Consider the following 17,838-nt stretch of genomic DNA (forward strand, 5'->3'; position numbering starts at 1 on the left):
GATATAAAACTCACCAAGATAAGATAGATAATTAAGTATTGTCTCTAATTTTGTCAAATGCAAATGGATTGGATATTATTACTGTAATTCTTACTTAATGACTGTTTTTGTTGTATATAGTTCTACTATATTAAGGTTAAAACGTACACTGGCCTGTGGAGGACAGGAGTGAGTGAACCCACACATCAAGGGGTGGTTCCCTTGCTGTGGATCTCCTCACACAGGGGCCGGGGCAGGGGAGAGAAGTCAAGGCTCCAGCCCCTTATAGCATCGGTTGCAGGAAGTGGCAAGGCTGCTAAGTGAGGTGGGTAACTTGAACTTGAAAGGCCTGGCCTCAGCGTGTGGCTGGGACACAATGCCCTTGGACTCACTGTCTTCAACTCCCACATCTGCTTCTATTAAGCAGTATTGCAGGTAATTGTGACATGTACTAGCCAGATATGTGTGTGTGTGTGTGTGTGTGTGTGTGTGTGTGTGTGTGTGTGTGTGTGATCTCTCAGTGCATACAGCCACTTCCACTGTGAATTTTAGTTCTTAAAGCATGCACGCACAGGCATTTTTAATACAGAACCAAGAGTGGGTAAACTGGTCCTGCTCACTTATAGGTAAAACAGGTGTTTCCAAAGGGAATGGAGAGTTTATTCTGTGATAGATATGAGTGACTATCTCTCAGCAATCCAGATCGGGACTCAGACTCCTCCACAGGATGTGTTCCACCTCAGAAGTGGTTACATGACTTTGCATTACATAATGCCAGATTAAAAGAAAGGCATAAATCAATGCATTTGCTGGATTTGTGGGTGGGCACATCAGGGAGGCAGGTTACAGCAACAAAGGAAATCTCTACTGTAGGCTTCAGGTGCTGTGGGATGGCATTCTTAGTTTTGGGGCTAGTGAAGGGTAGTGTCAACGTAATACATTCCAATGTTTTTACCCAATAATCAAAGAATGTTTAGTCTGGCTCCGAGGTGGGTAATAAATGTCTATTGAGGAGGTCAATGATAGCTGGAGATAGTCTAAGCTCCAGGTCTGCAACATGCAGCCTCCCAAGACCACAGAGTTCTGATTTAGTCAGGCTGCAGAATCTTCATCGTGGGTGTGGCATTTTTTAGAGCTTTTCAGTCCACATATATGTTTCTTCACCACAGTTTCCTATCTTCTAAAGGAAGTTCAGAAATTTGTGTGATTTAAATTTGGACAGTTCAGCTTCATGCATAGATAACCATGTTATAGAAGCTTGTTTCTCAGAAACTTAACTTATAAAAATACCCCTAAAGAGAATAAAATATATATATTCTGTCCAGGGTGATCCTTTATGAGAAGTCAGTGCTTGATTTGGGGACATCACATGTTTGCAGTTCCCACCTGCTCATGTGAACACTTGACCCTGAACCCTTTCAGACTGAATAAGATATTGGGGTCACAGAAGTGAAATCTGTGGACTATGCAGGTACGGGGCATGCTGCCCTCTATGGGTGCTGTGGCTACAATGAGTGTTTTGATTTAGCCCCTGTGTATAGCGTAAGATCAAGGTAGAGTTCACATTCTTTTGATTCTTGGGGAATATAAGCCTGGCTGTTGTTTTCATTACCCTGGGACAAGAGGGCAGAGGCACGTGCGTCCAAAAATCCTCTCTGGGCTGGGAACGTGTCTCAGAGACAGAATACTTGTTTAGCATTCTCAAGGCTATTGGCTCCATCCCCAGCATTTCCAGAAGATAAAATATTCTCCTTTGAGCTGAAGAACATCAAACAGGCAGCTGTGGGCTTGAAACTTCTGTTATTCCCAAACTTTGGTCCATGTAAGGTAAAACAGGGCATTGTTCAGTAAGGAGAAATTGTCTTTTTCCTTTGGATATAATTGAATTGCCTTATGATAACTTGACCAGTAAGGTATTAGCAGTTAAACCTTGCACACTTGTTGAGCAGATGACTAGGTTACTCTCTGAAACAGAGCTGGGCAAACTTTGGTAATGATTCTTTGTAGAAAAGTGGGGATCTGGGAAAGGCTGGAAATGCCTTTTCTTGTGAGAGGGAACAGTAGGTGAGTTGGACGGCAAAGAAATCTGACAGAACTCCATAATAGAACTCCTCAGCCAGGAGCAGTTGGCCTCCCAGAGACCCTCCTGCCGGTAAGTGAATTCTTGGGTAGTCAGTACAAAAACAAGCGTTTACTGTGGTGTGATGCCCCAGGCACAGCAGGGCTTGGCTCGGGATTCAGGATGTGGCAATTTGGCTTTCAGTGCAGTGTGAGCCAACCACTTTGTTGGACCGTGTGTTCTGTTTCCTCCTCCACCACCCCCAAACCCACATTCACCCAAGAACTTATTTTCCCTCAATTCTACTGTCCGTCTTTTAAACCTTTTTATGCTCTTTGGAGCCTAGTTATTTATTTTATTTTATTTTATTTTATTTTATTTTATTTTATTTTATTTTATTTTATTTTATTCTTTTACTCTCAAATTCTGGAAGCTTCTAATCCAACTGGTAGGTGCAGAGGTATAGAAATCGTTTGTTACCAGTTGTTTGGACAGATGATCACCTCTCTGGAACAGGATTTTTCTTTTTGGAATATTCTGAGGCATGTAAGTTCTACTGGATGTCTTAGATTTGAACTAAAGTGGAGCAACCCCTAATGCCCTTCTCTTCAAGTTTCTCTTCCTCTTGTGTTCAACTCTGCATTTTGGCTTTCCACAAAGCACCGTCTCTGGCCTTGAGTATTTCCCTTCTAGGCTGAGGTCTCTGCTTAGCTCTGCTGTATGTTTTCGGAGGTCTACTGCTCTTGATGGATATCCAGTGCTTATCCCCATCCCTTCTCAGGAATGTCGGAAGATGACGTCACACGTCCATTCACTGTAACTGCAGGAGGCTCTTGTGCTCCAGCTCTTCTTAGCTCTTCAGCTGGGCTCGGTTTACAGCTAGCATCAATTTCGTGACGAAGCCACCAGCAAGTGCCAGCCCTACTTGGCTCCCACGGTTAGATATCTGAATTACATGACTGACAGAGCCTTTCACAGCTAATGATGGAGATTAAAATGCATTAACAGTGATGGTGAGTGCTTTGGGTTAAAGAAAATTGTAGTAATTTTTTTCTCAAATCATTCAGACTTTGAAACACGTAGGTCAAGCTGCAGACACCAGGGGGCAGCAGAGGCTTGATGTCTAGCTGGGCTTGCTGATACTGGAGTGAGGTCTGTGGACTTGTTTCCAATGCTGTGTTTCCAGCTTTTCCGGCTTAAACACCTGTATGTTTCCTTAGGGTTCATACAGTTCTCTGGTGGATCTTGCTAGGCCTCTTACATTATGTAAATATCCAATTGTCTCTGCATTGGCTGGAAATAAAACTTCTGAGTCAATGGGGAAGTTTTTGTCTGTCATGTGACTTGCTGCCCCCCCTCCCGTCCCCCCTCCCCATGCACTCTCTTGGACAGACAACATCCTCGTTCTTCAGAATCTTAGCATATGTTCAAAGTGGCTTTAGAATCAGAGACATATGATACTTATTAACCTTGTATACCTTATAATGAAAACCATTGATTTTTTTTGGTGTGTGTGTGTGTGTGTGTGTGTGTGTGTGTGTGTGTTTCTCTAAATGATACTGGGAATTTCAAAGCAAGTTGTTTGACTAGATAGTTTCATTTTCTAAGCAGTGATCTAATAACTGAATTTTATGGTGGGGAGATTCTGAAGCATTTGTCTACTTTGATTGGAAAATTCTCAGCTTAAGTTTGGGGAGAGCTGGGCTTTGTTGTGCAAATAATAAATAGGAGAGCTGTGAACTGTTTCTCCGGTATCTCTAGTGAGAGGATCCCAGCGGAGCTGTCATCCAGTTGACTCTGGAGACTGACTACCCAGGTGCCCCACTCGGCTTTATGTCAGACTGTCTTCTGGGCTGACTCCTCCCCCTGCCAGAAATGCCTTCCTGTCCCTCCCACCAGCAGAGAAGTGGCCTCTCCAGGGCAGCTCCCTTTACTGGCCTCCTTCTAGCTGGAACTAAAACACACATGGCAGCCTTGTTGGGTCTTTCAGCAAAATGGCCCAGTTCACCTGGAGTTGGCTTTGAACAACGGGAGACTGGGAGGCCCCAGAAGCAAGCGCTCTCTTCTCTCTCCCCCCAAAGCCTGTTCGTGTAAACCAAGAATCCCTCCGACGGCTGTCGTGTAGAAACTGGACTTCTTAGTAGCTTATTCCACCCTTTCCCGGCTCTCTTGTCCTCTGAGGACCCTCATCCCAAAGGGTCTCCCGTTACTAATGTTTTCCTCAAATGATCAAGAAGATTCAGCAGCTAGGCCGGGTCCCCACTCAGCCTGTTCCCATTAACTTCTATCCCCCGTCCACTCACACCTCGGCAAGGCTGTCAGCTCTTCATCTAATCGAGGCATTAAAATGGACGTGTCTCTGGGCCTGTGCTCTTGTTTCTAAAGGTTCCCGGGTCATGTAAACTTTGCTGATGTTTATTTGTTGTTTTTCTTTTTTTAGCCTGTCTTTCCTTATGGGCTTGTTGGCTGGGACCCGGAGATGGAGGAAAGGAATTTACCTCCTACATGTTCACCACATCACATTTAAATCTCCATTTGCTCCTTCCTGTAGAGCAGTGTCTGCAGGACATTCCTTTTATCCCCAGTGGCCAGCATCTAGCTCAGCAAGTGACCACTGGAAAAAGTTATGGGCACACTACGAGTGTGGGTCTGAGCTGCATTTTTTTTTTTTTTCTGATGGCTTGGTATCCTTGGACAATGATGATTGACAAGTTTTACATGGGCCTTTGAAATTCATTCTTAGGATGAGTTTAACTTAGAGATAAAACGGTCACATCTATTTTGCAAGGCACTTTCTAGTTCATCTAGTATCTCTGACAGTGTTTTAGAATATGAGCAGATGCTCGCCCAGGCCAAGCAGCCAGCCAAAGAGGTCCCTTCCCCAGAAGCTGCACGGAAGATTTCATCTTCAGCCTCTCCCATCTCATGAACACACGGCAGTTTAGTTTCGCGACATTGTCCCAGGAAGTTTGTAACAATAAACTTTATAAAGCTCAGCTGTTTGAACAACAACAATCTAACATAGGCTGATGACATCACACTTCTTTGAGTGTTTCTCTTCCTGTGTGTGCCACTTCTTAGCGTTGGGGGTAAAGAGTTGAACTTTACACACACACACACACACACACACACACACTCACACTCACACACACTTGTCCAGTTTTAAAATAGCAAGCACAGCTGCTGGTAGACACTTCAAGGATTTTAAAGTCACTAATCAATTTCACAGCTGGAGCCAGAGCACTTTGCAGGAAAATGTTTTGCACAGACATGTGCTCTGACCTCCTCAGGGCAACCATGCCTCCGAGCCTGTGGTGATGACAAGATGGCTTTGGGCAGCCAGGGCTAGGAGGCTGGCTGCATTCTTGGGGGCTTTGTCTCTTCTCTGCACCCCACTTCCACAAACTGAGCCAGAGACAAGGGAACCCAACTTCAAGGACTTCTGCAGGAGCCTTTTTGGTTTGAGACCAAGACCTAATTTGAACAGGAAAACTTTCTCCTACCCCCAGAGCCTGTGAAACACCATAATCCAGAAAGGGTGCGTTAGAACACACCACCCCTGCATCTGGTGGCTCACACTGTAAACCCAGGGCTTAAGAAGCTGAGGCAAGAGGATAGCCTCGAGTTTGGGGATAGCCTGAGCAAATAGTGAGTTTTAGACCAGCTTGGGCTACAGAGAAGATCCTGTCTAAGCTAACACACACACACACACACAGAGAGAGAGAGAGAGAGAGAGAGAGAGAGAGAGAGAGAGAGAGAGAGAGAGAGAGAGAGAGAGAGAGAGAGAGACATTGTTGGGACTGGGGCCATAGTGCTCAATGAAGCGGGTATGAAATGTGTGCTTTGCATGCAGAGGTCCTGCCTTTTGACTCTGTCCCCAAACAACGACCCCTCCTGCAGCAGACTGCCAACGGAGCCCTGATTGCAGAGCTCTGACACCACGTGTTTAGAGCGAGACCTGGCATCTGCTCCTGCCGCCGGTGGTCCTGAAACTCCCACAAGAATGCTGCTCTCTTTCACTGAAGTATTTGCTTTATCACGGTGCTGTGTGAGGGAAAAGCTTTTTGCGGTTCTGGGGATGAAACCCAGACCTAGCAAAGCTATGCAGGCGCTCCACTGCTGAGCCACAGTGCCTTCCCTTTGTCTGTGTGCGAGAAACACTGCTTTACACTTGACTCGCCTCTGCAGATGTCAGTGTGGTGGGACCTGGGGGGTTGGGTGGGGAGTGAATGAAGATCCACCAGTTGAATTATTACTCTCGCGCCATCCTGCTTCGGGAGGGCAACTGAAAGGACTATATTGTGAGATCGTTTTAAGGGATTTCCTTCCCTTGAGCCTCAATATATTTCCCTGATAAGTGCTTCACTCCTTCAGTGTGCTTTTATGGAGCCACTGTGTGATGGGAGCCACTGTGCGACGGGAACGTGGCATTTCCTGCTCTTCAATCCCTTCCTCCCGAGAAACAAGTTGGTTTAAGACAAAGAGAGGAGTTTTCAAAGGGAAGCAGCATCCTTCATTTCCTACCTGAAAGGAACCATGTGCCATGGGGGACTTACCCGTTCTCCCTGGAGCTCCTTTCAGAGATGGAGTAAGAGAACGGATGTGGATGGTTCAGGACACAGTTCTAGGACCCTTGAGGCAGCTCAGCAGTAGATCACTTGCCCAGTATGTACAGGGCCTGAGTTTGTCCCCACCACCATTTAAAAAAAAAAAAGTAAAAAAGAACTTATAGGATAAGAGAGACCTGAAGCTGAGGGACCTCTGAACTGAACTGGCACATGCCTCAGATGTGTGCACTCATGTATTTGTGTGTGTGTGTGTGTGTGTGTGTGTGTGTGTGTTGTGTGTAAAATTACAAATTGGAGATAGTCCTTACATAATGGAAATGTAACATATTCACAGTTTCTCCAAATTCTAAACAGCCAAGTGTTAAATTCAAAGTCAACACTCACCATCCCCCAACATGGATCTTAAAAAAAAAAAAAAAAGAATAAAGTTGATACAGTTATAAGATATACTCATTGGCTCTATCCATTACCCACTGTCCCCAAGATGGTGTCACCAGCAATGAGACCTCTTGGTGTTGTTTGATAATAAACTTGTGTCTTGTGCCATCCTCCAAGTTGGCTGGGTGTTTCTGCTTCTGCTGAGGTGGGCCGGATTCCATGGTTCCTCCCCAAGGATGCTCTAGTTCTGTGGCTATAGTCACTTGATGGCTATAGTCACTGCCTGGGACTGGCTGGTATAGGCTGCTCAGCCCTATAGCACGGAGACCTTGCTGTCATCTCTCTGAGATCACCCATCCTCTAGCAGAGAACTGAGCTTGCTCTTGTGGCATGGGAAGTGTGATGGTGGTTTGCATGAGAAATGTCCCCTGTAGGCTCCAGTATTTGAATAGTTAGTATTGCTGTTGGGGGAGGTTTAGGAATGTAGTAGGACAGGCCCATAGAGTAGAGGAAATTGGCTCAAACCAGTTGCCAAGGCATGCACATAACATACTTTCTTATGAGCCAACCTGGAGTCTGCCTGAGGGCCTAGCAACAGGTGCTGTCAGAGTTCCTGATCATGCTCAGCAAATATGGGATGACCACGGAATGCCACCAGATTGAGACACAGCTTGGGTGCTGGGAGGAGGGTATATAAGGCCTTCCTCGTTATTGTATAAACGAGTTTGCTGTTTGCCTTCGACTGACTCCCAGTGTCTGTGTCTTGACGCCACACCTTCTCATCTCTCCCCCGAGGGAGCCATTAGGATCCTGCAACATAGGACATGTGGCCTTGCTGGAAGGACATCACTGGGCCCAGGCCTTGAGAGCTTAAAGCTTTGCCCTTCTTCAGTTTACTCGCTCTACTTCAGCTTGAATTTGAAGATGTGAGCTCTGAGCTTCCTGCTCCTACCACCATGCCCTCGGCTTGCTGACAGGCTTTCTCTATGCTGGTAGACTCCTATGCCTCTGGAACTGTAAGCCCAAACAAGTTGTCTCAGTCTGGGTGTTTTATTACAGCCGCAGCGATGTAACTAATACAAGTGTAAAGCCTGACAGAGGAAAGAGACTGTCCTCTTCAGCACTGGGCTGGGGACTCACACGTCCATTATTGGTGTTGCACTCTGTTAGCTAAAGTCACCCAGATTCAAATGGGTCTGAAGGCCTTGATCAGGAGACTCTGAGCCCATCTCAGAAAGCTTCTGAATACATAGACGAGTAAAGTATCAGTGTTATTTTGTAGAAAACTTATATTACCATACTTTTTTATCATTAAGATTTGTGAGGGTGTAGCTCAGAAACAGTGTGTGCTTAGCATGCACAAGGCCCTAGATCTGATTTTCCCCACCCAACAATAACAGACTCCCCAAATCCTTTACCAGTTAGGAGTTATAAACTTGATGTGTACAAAGGGAACAATGCTTTCTCCATTATCCACCACTACATTTCTCTTGTGTGACAGCTGCCAAAATACTCATAAACAGGGCTCATTTTTGACTGTGGTATAGAAGCAAAGTGGAGTTGATTTAAAGTAGATGCTCCACGTTCATCCCTAAGCCGTTGTTACATCTGGATTAGGGATGATTTATCATGGGCTTTGCCATAGAAACACGTGGGAGATGTTCTTCCTTGTGAAAGTCTAAGTGACAAGATCAGCAAGATGACTGTAAAGCGCTCATAAAATACTTCCAAGCAGTGTTTTCCTGTGAGGAAATGATGACTTAAACAGAACTTATAAACGAAAGATAAACGCAGTTCTGAAGTGTTACTGTAATGGTAAGGATGCTATGTGCAGAACAACCAGCCCATCAAGTGTAAGATCAGGACCCAGTCTGTTACCCTTTTTCATCCTTCTTTGTGTTATTATTTAAATTTGTATGAGCGTTTACTGACTTCATAAAAGGATTTGTGGGAGCTGAAGTGATGACTCAGTGGTTAAGAGGGCCTCTTGCTCTTCCAAAGGACCCAAGCTTGGTTCTCAGCACTCACAGGAGGTAATTCACAGCCACTTGTATCCTGAAGGGATCCAACAGCTTCGGTCTCCTCAGGTAACGGCACACATGTGCACATACTCACAGGCACACACACACACACACACACACACACACACACACACACACAATTAGAAGTAAAATAAATATAACAAGGGTATGTATCCTAAAGCTAACATGCTTACTTTTATGTAAAATTAATGACCTTCACACTAATCAGAGTCTCATGATGATAAAAATGAACTTAGGTTTCAACTGACCCCGACTGACTGCTGTACATGTAAAGGAGAATTTTTACTCTGAACTTCACGTGCCTGTCTTTATTTGAAAATGAATACTGTGTTTCAATATTAACAAACCCAAATGTTTTGATTTCTGAAGTTATAGAACCAGCTACAATGGAAACTCATACAAGCAGATGACCACCAATCATACACAAGTTCAGAAATGCCAGAAATATCGCTCCAACCACTTCCAAAGCTGACACTGAACATGGATGGCAAGGTTTCAACATGACACTCAACCGGAGCTGAGCCCCAGTGTCTCTAAGCGCCACTGTGGCATTTAGTGGAATAAAAGAGACAATGGATGTAGAAAATGTGTGGCACACAGCCGGCCTCTGATAAATGACTGATAGTCTTTTTTTTTTTTTTGGCCATTTTTTTGCCTTTGGTCAGAGCTAATTATAATAGTACACTGTTGTTGTTTGCCCCACCCCCACCCCCACCCCGAGAACTCATCAGCAAGGCTTCTTGGGTCAAAGCAGAGAAGAGGGGAAAAGCAGGAGACAACTGCAAAAATCAAAGGGTCCTGGTGTCTGGGGATTTGAGCTGAGTGTGCTTAAAAAAGCTGCATCAGGGCCTGTTGCTTGCTTCAGCTGTCCGGGACTGCCATCTTTCACTGTGTGGACTCCAGGGCCAGAGCAGCAGCAGCAGAAAGGGCGCCTCATCTCTGGCACAGGTGCACTGCAATGCTACTCTACCCAGAGCAGATTCCCAAAGGGCTTGGACTCCGCTGCTGGAATTTAGAGAATTACTTAGGATGATGATTAAAAACAAAGTGGACAAGTATTGAGTTGAGCATAAAGTAGATAATCATTATAGGTCATGCTGGATCTGGAATATTAGAATTTTAAACAAGCACCATATTTCTGCAAAGTAGATTATAGTAGCAAAGTGAAAGGTGAAGATTTAGAGTTATGTGATTAAATTTGGGTATTAAAAATCTTAGTTCTAAGATTGTGTGTGTGTGTGTGTAGGAGAGTCATATTTTCTCCTCTCCTTTTCCTTTCTCCCTCCCTTCTTTCCTTCCTTCATTTATTTCTCCTTCTTTCTGACAAGATCTTACAATGTAGCTCAGGCTACCCTCAAATTTAGGATCTCTATTAGTTACTTTTTATCTCTGTGATAAAGCCCTGTGAGAAAGGCTACTTAGAGATGAGGCTTTATTGGGGCTTATAGTCCCGAGGTTTAGAGTCCATGACGGTGGCGGGGCAAAGGCTCGGTGGTAGGAACCAGAAACGGGGGGTCACATCTTGAACAGCCAGCATGCAGTGGAGAACAAACTTGAAGTGACGAGAGTCTGTAAATTCTCAAAGCCACCTACAGGACACAATTCCTCCCAAACAGCACCATCGATTGGGGGCCAAGTGTTCAAATGCCTGGGACTATGGTGGCATCTCATTCAGACAGCCACAGGATCCCCTTGTCTTTGTCTCCCATTATTACCTTAACATTTATGTTTTGGATTAAACACAACCGGCAAAGTTCTGCATGTTAAAGAAAGACAGACACATTTCACTCCTTTATTCTTTTTTTTTTTTTTTGGCTGCTTCTTTAAAAAGTATTATGCGATGGGCGGTGGTGGCACATGACTTTAATCCCAGCACTCAGAAAGCAGAGCCAGGCAGATCTCTGTGAGTTCGAGGCCAGCCTGGTCTACAGAGTGAGTTCCAGGACAGGCACCAAAACTATACAGAGAAACCCTGTCTCAAAAAAAAAAAAAGTATTATGCATATTTAATGTATAAAATATGATGTATGGGATGTATCTATTCAGTTAAGAGTTTTCTAAAGTGAAAAAAGTATATTTATCTCCCATAATTACTCATTTTAAATATCTGTCTGCAAGAACAGCTAGAATCTACTCAGTTCACACAAATCCCATATAAACTATTTGATCATTCTGAATTCACTCAAGGAAATATGCAGTCTATAGATGATACGTTGATATTACCTATATGAGATATATTGGACTAGGTTTTTGCCTTCAAAGAGCCTAGATCCTGTCTGCAGAAAGTTTACTTAGGATTTAAAATAAAATCATGATAATCAGATGATTGTTTTCATTGCCTCAAATCCAAGTTCCACTTTTTCTCACCCCAACACGTGGCCACGTGGTCGCAGTTTCTGGGTCTGGCACCCTAAAGTCCGGTGGAGGCGATTATTCCCACAAAGAGAGCAGAGGAGAACGCTGCAGCTTCAGCCTCTCCTCTGCTCTCTGGTCGCACCCCAGGCCCTAATTTGTTTAAATGAGCTGCCCTGGAGACCTACACAGTTGATGGTAGCAATTGCTGTGCCCAACTTAACTGTCGGGGGTGTTGTCTTTCAGCCAGAAGAGGGCGCGCAAGAGCCCCGACAGGGAAAGCTGGAGAATTTTTATGACCTTCATATATTTTTCTCTGTTCTGAAAGACCTGGAATTTTATTCTTCACTTTAGCACTTGAAATGGGCTACCAAAGCCGTGTTTTAACAGCACATGATTTAGATTTAATAATTTGTTGAAAACAGAGAAAAATCATAAATCAGCCACTGATACTGAAGAATGGGCTTTGGTTCCAGCCTGTCAAACATGTGCAATCAGTAATGCTGGCCCTTCAGTCCAGAGTCTAAATGATGGAGTGCCGAATCGGAAGGGGCAGGGTTAAACCATTTCTATGTCACAGTGTGAACAGGAGCCAGACTACCACGAACGTTAACAGTTGGTGAACTGGAAGAGAGGCGGTCAGGAGTCTTTTGTGTTCATTCTTACTCTGGCAACTTTTTCTTAAGTCTGAAATTCTGTGTAAGGAAGAAAAAAAAATCCTTCTTTGCTTTGGTCACTCAGAGCCAGCACGATTTTTAGTCTTTGGTAAAGTCAGAGCTCTTGGACCCATTTCTTGGGGGCAGGAAACAGTAGTGAAAAGAACTTGGCTGGCATCTGTAACTGGGATCTGTAAAGTGGAACACACAATTACCATTGATGAAGGAAGTATACAGGTGGGTGTGCTTGAATTATCTGAATTCAAGTTTTCTTTATCCTCGGAGTCTCCGAGTCTCCCCTGATTTGAAGACATGACAATCAATGGCAAATCTGTTTTCACAGAGAGGTGATGCTCACTCACAACTGTGGAAAGCTGAAGAGCATCTTTCAGAAAGAACCTCCTGCCTTAGAGGCCTTGCTGCTGTTCGTGTGACGTCCCTGCGATGTCGGCCTGTGTCCTTGCACTCTGTCTCTTGGACCGGAGCTCGACAAATGCAGGGTTCTGTCCTGAGTGGGAGAGGCAGAATCTGAGCGGATGCTCTGGTTGCCTTTTCTTTGCATTTGAGGTAGAGTCTCACCATGGTGCCCAGGCTGGTCTCTCTCTCTTGAGCTCAGGCAGCCTTCCTGTCCCACTGAGCCTCCTGGGACTACACACCACCACACCCAACTTACGGTTGGATTTTTAAAGTAAATCAAGGCCAGGTCTCCTGTTTCACTGCCAGGTCTACAGCCAGGACCTGTCGCGATGACTCAAGCGGAAGTGAGTTCTGTGCTGTAGAGCTGGTTTTTCACTTTTTAAAAAGAGTATTAGTTCAGAGTCTGATTTTCTCTTCCTATCAAGCTGCACATGGATAACATTCTCCTTCCTCCCTCCATCCCTGCCCCCCTCTTTCTCTCTCTCTCTGGATTTTCAAGACAGCATTTCTGTGTACCGTCCTGAAACTTGCTTTGTAGACCAGGCTGGCCTCTGCCTCCCAAGCACTGGGATTAAAGGTGTTTGCCACCATTGCCCAGTGAATAGTATTTTCTCAAAAATTCAGTTGAACTTGTATTTTGGAAATGCATAAATAGGCAGTGGTTTGCTCTCTAAGTTTGTTTTCTTTACATTGCTTGTGGTTTTGTTCTTAGCACCTTCATCCACTAGCTCCCACTCAGTGTCGGATGCCCAAATGTATCTGGACTGTAACAAGGAGTCTGGAAGGTCTATTTCAGTTTTGCCTTGACCGCTGTGTTCAATCTAGCCAGCAAGATTTCTCCAAGTGGAGAAAGACAGAGGTTTTACTACAGTCCATAAATATGACCATTTATTGGCCCCAACATGTTTATGTTCTGCTCATTCAATGCTCACTTAAACTGTCCAATTTGCTTGACCCAGTCTATAAATGTAAATTGCCTATGTCGGAAAGTGATTCTGGATGACTTTTGACTGTGTGTCGGAATTCTGTGATTTCTACAGGTGAACTAGCACTCTGACAGAATGCACCAGGTCTCCTGTGGCCCTGGCAGAAGGCTGCTCTTTCCTTCTCCCTTTCTGCCGTCTCTCAGAAGCACTAACGGCAGGGCTGGGGTGATGCTCAATGATAGGACCCTTGCCTGGATTCTCAGGTCCTGTTTTGTTTTGTTTTTTCATTCCTAGGGTGAACCAAAAATAGTAATAAAACAGTAAGTATGCATGTGTTGCCAAAACTTTCACTAAAACACCATAAGACGCAGGTCATGGTTTGTCATGTATACAATGTTTGTTTGCTTCAGAAAGTTTGCAAGCTTGCTTAGTGTCGTAAGCATAACTGCATCATATTTACGATTTTACCTAGACATTCTTGCTACATATTTTTTGGTGTGATCCAGGTGATACCAGTGAGAAATCCTGATCATGGAACTAGTCTGGTCCTATCAATTGCAATAATTACACCTTAAGATCACTTAGCACCTGCAAGGCAAGGCTTGTTTAGTTTGGTTTTGCTTTGCAGGCTGGGGACCAAATCTTGCACATTAGAGAAGCTCTCTATCCACTGAGCTGTACCTCCAGACCACTCCTTCATATCACGTTCCATGATTTTCTTTGTGCACAATACTAATTCTCTCAGTCTACCTTTTCCTGATTTACAATTCCCCTCAGTGTTTTCTTTGTGACCTCATGTTTCCAATATAAATTGATCCACTTCCAGGCATAAAATAACTAAAGATGTGTGTGTGTGTGTGTGTGTGTGTGTGTGTGTGTGTGTGTGTATCACAAGAAAGATACACACACACATACACACACATTTGTATGTGTATGTGTGTGTGTGTGTATCATATAAGATCAAACTGTGTGCTGCAATGAGGCAGCTATGATGGAGAGTAAGCATGCCGGTGACTTATTTGCCTCTTGTGGCATCATCCCATCTGGGCAGTTTTAGAAGATGCCCATTGCAAGTGAACAGGGGTAAAGGAGTCCTACAGCGCTTATGTCACAATTACTTGTGTGACATTTTGCAGGAACTGGACATTTCTTTGTAACTTATTAGGAAATTCTAGAAAGGGTGGGTGAATTCAAAACCTCTCAAAGCTCCCTTAATGCACTTATTACAAGAGCCACTCTGATGATGTCAAGGAATCCAGCATGGTGCCCAGGATATGCCAGATGCCTAATCAGTGCATTAGCGATTAGCTGAGCCACGCTATACTCTGTTCAAGTGTATTCTCTAACATAAGAACGTTTTTTAAACCCTTCCTTCTAATTAGGTACTGAAAGCTAGCAAGCTGGAGAGTCTCCAGGTAACTGTTATATAACATAAGAATTCACACTACAAAGCAAGACACGTCTTGGACACTATAAAGCTGCAAAAGATCTGAAATCCCCAAGGAGTCTTCCTTCAGATGCCATTGGGTTGCTCGTGTTTACTGGAGGTGGATTTCATTCAACAACTCCTGCTCCTTAGAACGCCACACCACACAGGAAAGTCTTTCCTGCTTTTCCAGCAGAGGCTCCCACTTTCCTGCATGTTTTTTTCCCTGTCCTGGGCACAGAATCCAGGGCCTTGTGCATGTTGGGCGGTGCTCTACCAATGACTACAGCCCCATCCCAGGGACAGCATGGATTACTACATAAGAACTCTTTAAACAAACAAAGTTTAATTCAATTGTTTCCTGAGAGACTGACTTCTTGCAAAAGCCAAAGAAAATCACAGATTAATCCAAAAGGTACAAAACTCAGGTTGAGACTATAAAACCAAGGGGCGGGGAAGAGATGTTGGTGTGCTCGGATGGGGATAATTACTCCTGCTCCCAGGCAGGGCAAATCCCTCCATGACTTCCTGCCGCCACAGGCAGCACAAGGGCTCTTTTATCTGGTGAGGCAGCTTTGATAAAGGAAATTATTATTTATATCAAATCTAAACACCTACAATAAGAGGGACTTTTCTTCTTCCTCCCCTCTCCCCTTTTCCTCTTCCTCCTCTTCTTTGACATGGTCAGAGAAAAACAATGATCTCGCTAGTTAGAAATCCCAAGGAGAATATGGTCCCAAACCGCCTTCTGTATTATTTCAGTGAACCACAATGAAGATATCTTTGTTCAATACAGTTCCTAATCCTGGATGTGAGATCACAGTCTCTTACCACACCATGACATTAGACATCTCTTCATTTCTTGCTGCTGGGACTAGGCCCACCTCACTCAGAAATTGCTCTCTGCTGAAGTCCCGTCACAGTACAGGCAAGTGTTTCGCTAATATCTGGTGACCCCCAAGTGAATGGGGGTTCCTGGTTGTGATACTAGGTGTCAGGAATGCCTCCTCCAGAGCAGGGCTTGTGCTTACAGCCAGTGCTAACCATGAGAGCACCTACATCAGTCTCTAGGCAGCCAAAGGTAGAGCACAGGGCTTACCTTTCCCATAAGAGCTGCTGACAACTATCTACAGAGCTGGCTCTTCTCTTTTACTGGGTCACATGGAGGGAACAGTTTCTGCGGAGAGCAGAGGAAGCCGTGAGTGAAGTCCCAAAGGGATGTGTTCCGTTGATATGAGCAGGCCATGAGGACACCATAACCTCAGAATCATGGGAAAATGGCAAAGACTCCCGCCCTCCCATCCCATAGAGGGATTTAGTAAGGCCCAGCGGGATGGTAAAGCCTTCCTCTGGTCGGAATGCGAGTCTTGACAGTGTATACAGTAATGTGTCCCCTCGATATTTATGGTCTGAAGACTGCTCCCTACAGAGACTGCTCTCTATAGAGATTAGCTAAACCCGTCTCCTTGGTCCAGGTGTACACCATAAACTCCGCCTCCTTGTTTATCTGTATCTAATAACCCCGCCTCCTTGTTCAGCTGTATGCAATAATCCTGCCTCTCTGTTCAACTGTATATAGCAGTTCAGTTAACTGGGGGTCAACTACAGTCTAAAAATGTTAAGTGGAAAAATCCAGAAACAACTCACATTTTAAGTTGCATGCTCTTCTGAGTACAATAATAAAATCATTTCCTGTCTGTTAGATTCATAAGGTACACTCTACCAGACCATCAGCCATTTCATGCCCACCTCAGATACCAGCCTGATTGTTATGGTATCACTATGCTACATTCAAGCAAATTGTTCTTGTATTTGGTAGTGGCCCTAAAGCACAAGAGTAGTGATGCTGGCAGCCTCACTATACTAAACCTATCATATCATTAGTTAGTGTGTATCTCTTGTTGTACCTAATTTACTAATTAAACCAACATAGATACCTGTGTGGGCTCTGAGCTCTCACTGCGGCATCTGTGAGAAGCAGAGGTGGGACACTTGACAGGTAGGTGAGTTGTTGGTGGGACACTTGACAGGTAGGTGAGTTGTTGGTGGGCTACTTGCTTGGTACTGGAAGAAAAAGCTCCCACATATCAGAGGGCACAGGACTATTTTCTCTTGTGAGAAGACAGGGGAGACTTTTTCCCACATAGCCTCAGGGTAGCAAAATATGTAAATATAAAGTGCGCCACCAATGGCATTCAGTGTGTTCCCAATGTGTGCACCCACTGCCGCCCTCTGTTCCAGCATATTTCGACCTACAACTCCATGCCCATCATGCAGCCACTCTTCTGTCCCCACGGCATCTGATAACCACTAGCCTATTTTCCGTCCCTTTGCATTTGCCTTTTCTAGACATTTCCTGTAAGTTATGGTTCTCACCCTTCCTAATGCTGTGATCCTTTAGTACAGTTCCTCATATTGTGGAGATCCCCCAACCATAAAATCCTTTCATTGCCACTTCATAACTGTAATTGTGCTACTGTTATGAATCGTAATGTAAATCTCTGTGTCCCAATGGCCTTAGGCAACCCCTGTGAAAGGGTTGTTTGACCCCCAAAGGGGTTGCAACCCACAGCTTGAGAACCTCTGCTGTAACTAGACTCAAATAATGCATGTTCTTTGCATCTGTCTTTTTTCCCCCACACAATGTTTTCAAGGTCCACCCATGTTGAGGCGTGTACCTAGGCTTCATTCCTTTTGTAGGTAAAATCTTATTGTAATTGTATGGATTTAGTACATTTCCCTATCCATTCTCCAGTTAGCAGCCAGTTATTTCCACCCTTAGGCTATTGTGAACAGTGGTGTTTGAATATTAATGTAGAACTTTATGTATTGACATATGCTTTCAACTCTGAAATATATATATTTCATATATATATGAATCCATGGAATGGTAGGGCCACATGGTCATTCTGAACTTAACTTTTTTAGGAACTGTCAAACTGCTTTGTACAATGGCTAAGCCATATTTCATTCCACTAGCAATGTTTACAGATACAAGTTTTACCATATGCTCACAAGCACCATTTTTATTCTTGT

This window comes from Peromyscus maniculatus, chromosome 9, assembly GCF_049852395.1.
Source record: "Peromyscus maniculatus bairdii isolate BWxNUB_F1_BW_parent chromosome 9, HU_Pman_BW_mat_3.1, whole genome shotgun sequence".
NCBI classification, from domain to species: Eukaryota; Metazoa; Chordata; class Mammalia; order Rodentia; family Cricetidae; genus Peromyscus; species Peromyscus maniculatus.